We start from the raw sequence: 5,060 nt of genomic DNA on the forward strand, positions 1-5,060 counted from the left end.
TGCTTCCTCAAAATCCATTTGGCTGCCTTCTAACTCGGTGGTGGTGACTGTTGGAGCTCGGAGTTGGGGGTGAAGATCACGACGAAGGCCATTCAATGCTGTGGACAACCTTCCTACAAAATCTCAATCCCATCTTGGTTGTCTCCTAGCCCTCATCTGCGTGGTTTTGCTCCATTAAATGTCAAAAAACCTGAAATAAGCACGTGTTAGCCACCTAGGAATAGTGACTGCCCTCATTCGTACAAATGACATAAATATACAAAAAAATGATGCATAAGTCATGAAAAATGAAGGGTTGAGCAAGGGTAGTTAGGCCAAATGAGCCCAAAATGTTACCAAATTTGGGGCTCATCAATCCCTCTGCCCACTTGGCTCAAAATTCCCCCCTACTGGAGGTCTTCGCATGAGTAGATGCCTCCACTCGGTCTCCTCTCGAATTCTTTAGTCTGGCTGCTCCACAACTTCTTGAAGCTACTTCACCAATTGTGGCTCCTCCACAATTGTCTGAGACTTCTTCTAGCACTGCATGTTGAGAGGTAATCTACTCTCACTCTCAACCACCAAGTCTCTAACCTTTGCCTTGCTCCTCAAGGCTTTGCATGCATCTTGAACCTCAAGAGCATACAGGTTCTTGACTCGTGAACAGATTTGTTTCACCTGTCTCATGGTGATGTGTCTAAGGAACACCTTTCCCTTAATGAAGACAATATCGTATCCTTTATCCTCCAACATCGCGATCGATACCAAGTTCTTCTTTAGTCCAGGCACATACTTCACACCTGTCAAGGTAATAAGAGCTCCATGCTCCCTCTGAAAAGCAACCGAGCCTACTCCTGAAACACTATACTTTTCATCATTACCCATCTCTATGAGTATCTTGAGGTCTTTCTCCTCCAAGGTACTCAATAAACTCTTACCGCCGGTCATGCGGAATGAGGCTCAACTGTCAAGAAACCAACCACAACCCATCATCAATGAACCATGCATGTGATGAGGGTAAAATCCAATTCGAACTAAGAGGCCAATGCCTCACCTTCAGATCCTTTCGAGGATCCCTTCTTGGATTTCTTCAATGGACAATTAGTTGCATAATGGCCCACCTCATGAAAATTAAAGCATCTCACTTTAGATTTGTCAATATTCTTCCCTCCATGAGAAGAACTCGATTTGGGATGAGAATCCTTCTCCTTCCCTTTCCTTCCCTTACTCGCTAAGGCCAAATTTTGTTCATCACCATGCTAAGATGAAGAATCATCTCTGGTGCTTTTCCTGATCTCCTCCTGCATCAGATCTGACCACAGTTGTTCCCAATCTGGCAGTTTCTCTCTTCCATTCACTGAGTCATGGTAGCTATGCCAACTCTTAGGAAGACCAAGGAGAGAAAGAATCACCATGTCATCATCGGTTGTTGTGATTCCTACACTTCCAAGCTCATCTCTGCAGGTGGTGAGCTTGTTCAAATATGTAGAGATCATGTTGCCCTTTTCACACTTGATTTTCCGAAGCTTGTCCTTCAGTGCCAGCTTCCTCTGGTCGCTGTTGTTCAGATATAAGTCCTTCAATGTCTTCCACATTGAAAACAGAGTCTCCTTCCCATGGAGACTCGAGATAATATGGTCTCAAACTCCCTCAAGAAGAATCATCCTCACTCTCACCACACATTCCTTCCATTCCACCAATTCTTAGGCATTAGCTGTTGTTGGATTGGGGACTTCTTGATCAATGAAGTCCTTCAAACCATCGTCCTCTAATACCGCTTCCATGCGATCCTTCCATGCTATGTAATTTGAGCTGCCATCTAGGGCATACTCGAGTCTCAAGCCATTGAACGCCATTGGTGAACTTTGAGATGTGATAAGAAATTGATTTTACAATCAAGAACTTCAAACTTCGAACTTCTCCTTTCTTTGTATATTGTTCTCCGCTTTGATCACCTTTGATCTGATACCATGTAGAAATTCTTAGTGTAGATTAAACTGATTATGCAATGTAATAAAGCAAAATACTTAATCTACTTCTACAACCAAACTTGCAGAAGCTTAATCAATTTTGAGCAAGATCAAACAAAACACATATAACATAGAAGAAGATTCAATCACACATGAAACACAGAAGAATACTCTGGGGAAAGCCTCAACTAAAAACCCCGCTATCTGTATTATCATACATGTGGAAATATCTCAAGATTACACAGAGCTTTAGCTCACAAGCTATCCCGCTCTCAGTACAATCCCTCACTGCTGCTCATAGACAGAATAGACAACACATATGCCTTTCCCTCTGTCCTCCAAGCCTCCTATTTGCTTGCATAGTTTCTCCTGGGTCCTTCAGCTGCAACCTGTGTAATTCTCACCTCACACACTGCCGCTGACCTCTATAGTAACTGCGCAATCCTCAAGGAATGAATTCCTTCTGCATGCAAGAGATATTCAAATGGGAATATTCTAGCAACTGATAGTACACTGTCCATGCCTTTAATCTCAACTGAGTCTTTGTCTGAACTGACATGCATGAGTTATTTATGAGAAAATATTCAGTTATCTGGAGAACACTAGTTGCATGCATGCATTCATTAACTGACTGAACTCACAATTAGTTCCAAAAACTGTTTGGAACTAATCTAATTGGACTTAACTCAGTTAACTGAGCCAACTAATTACAACTAAAATACAACTCACCTTATCTCCTTAATTAAGGGATAACTTCCTCAATCAAAGGGATAACTGTTGCATGTCTTCACAAAGACTTCATGTTTGATTTTATCCAACAAATTAACTCAAGATGAATTAATTAACTATTTTTCAAATAGTTGGTGAGACTAAATTCGAATTTTAATTCTCAATTTTGATTCAAGGACAAATAAAAATTGGAATATATCTCGAAATGCTATTTATAACAATGCTATTTTTAGCATTTCTATTTTTATCATTTATTATTGCTATTTTCAACACTTAACTACAACGAAATGAGCTACCTTACTTAACCTGTCAACCATAGCCATGATGGAATCATGCTGTCTCAAAGCCCTCAGAAAACTTGTAATGAATTCCATGGATATTACCTCCCATTTCCACTCTGGAATTGGAATCGGCTACAATAAACCACTTGGACGCTTACACTTTTCCTTTACCTGCTCATAGTCCAAACATTTTGCAACAAACTCGACCTCCTATTTCTTTAAGTTTGGCCAATGATAGAACTTCTTAACTACTGTCAGAGTCTTCTAATATCCTAGGTGACTTGAATACGACTTGACATGAAGCTCCCTCAAGATAATCTTCTTGAGCTCACTATCATTTGGTACATAAATCCTATTCCTAAATTTAACCATGCCATTTGTTGTGAGATGATACTCGTCATCCCTATTACCTTCACCTCGTTGATACTTGTCGTCATGTTGCTCTACCTGCAAGATCCGCTCCTGCAAGTATATAACATAAGAAGTCACTGCTGCAATGTGATTCAACTATACTCTTCTACTAAGAGCATCGACAACCCTGTTCTATTTTCCTTTAATGTACTTGATCTTGAAGTCAAACTCACTGATCGTGGCCAACCACCTAGCTTGCCTAACATTCAGATTAGGCTAGTCAAATAAGTATCTCAATCCACTGTTATCACTCATCAATATGAACCTCCTGCCAAGAAGATAGTGTCTCCACAACTTCAATGCATGGATGATAGTTGCCAACCCAAGATCATGCACCACATAGTTCTACTCTTGCTCATTCAGTTTCCTTGACTCATAGCATATTACCTGTCCTTCCTGCATCATAACTCCACCAATTCATCTCTTGAAAGCATTTGTACATACCACAAACTCTTTGTATGGATCTACAATATTTAGAACTGGAGAATTTGTAAGAAATTGCTTCAACTTCTCAAAAATTGCTGCACATTCCTTTGTCCATTCAAATTTAATTCCTTTTCACTGCAATGATGTAACAGGATAGGCAATCTCTGAGAAGTTCTTGATGAACCTCCTGTAGTAACTTGTTAACCTCATAAAATATTTGACCTCATCCACATTCCTAGGAGTTTCCCATTCCATGATAACTCTGATATTTTCCATATCCACTTCTATACCTTCTTTGGAAACCACATGTCCCAAGTAATGAACCTTTGTTTGAAAGAAACTGCATTTGCTAAGTTTTAAATACAACTAATTCTCTCTGAGTAGACTTAACATTGTTGCTAAGTGTTTGACATTCCCTTCCTCATTCTTGGAATATATCAGTATGTCATCAATGAATACAATCACAAACTTGTCTAGATAAGGGCACAACACACTATAAATCAAACACATGAAAATAGCTAGAGAATTAGTCAAACCGAAAGGAACCAGTGATACCTTTCAATGAACAATGGAAATAGCCTTTAGGGGAATTTTTGTAATGTCTCCTCCCACATTTAACTACTTTAACATACTTACCAGGGTAAACATGAGATAAGAATTACTATGCGAGACCCGATTTCCAAGATGCACTTATGGAAAATGCGGTCCACATGTCTAGAACTGACTGAAAACACACAACGACACATGTTCACACTATTATCATCCTAACTTGGACCAACACTATTTATTTTCAGTTTCATTTCCTTAAATTTAACAAAATTTTCTATTTTTGGAAATTTTCTTGGGTTCTAAACTTCTGAGGCCATTTTGAGGGCCTAAATGACATTTTCAGAGAAAACGAAGAGACCAAACAACAAATAAATAATTTTTCTTATCTATTTTTGGCCTCCTTGTGGAGATATTCAAAATGAGTTATTATGATAGTTAAATGGAGATTGTATGCCAAAGTTATGACCCTGGGAAGTTGGAGGTCTGCATTACTAATTTATACAAACACTCTGTGTACATAGTACCTGTAGGTTATAAATATATAACTGTTCATTAACTCAATAAGCTCACTAGAGAATCATAATTGACATAATGATAAAGTTAAACATTCAATCTCAACTCAGAACTTGACCTAGACTGACCAGAACATTTCATCAAACACATGGCATACATGTAAGCTACAGGTCATGAATGCATATATGATCATAAAATCCTG

The sequence above is a fragment of the Pinus tabuliformis genome, chromosome 7 (assembly GCF_031772625.1).
Source record: "Pinus tabuliformis cultivar Carrire ecotype Pingquan chromosome 7, CPIR1, whole genome shotgun sequence".
In the NCBI taxonomy this organism is placed as follows: Eukaryota; Viridiplantae; Streptophyta; class Pinopsida; order Pinales; family Pinaceae; genus Pinus; species Pinus tabuliformis.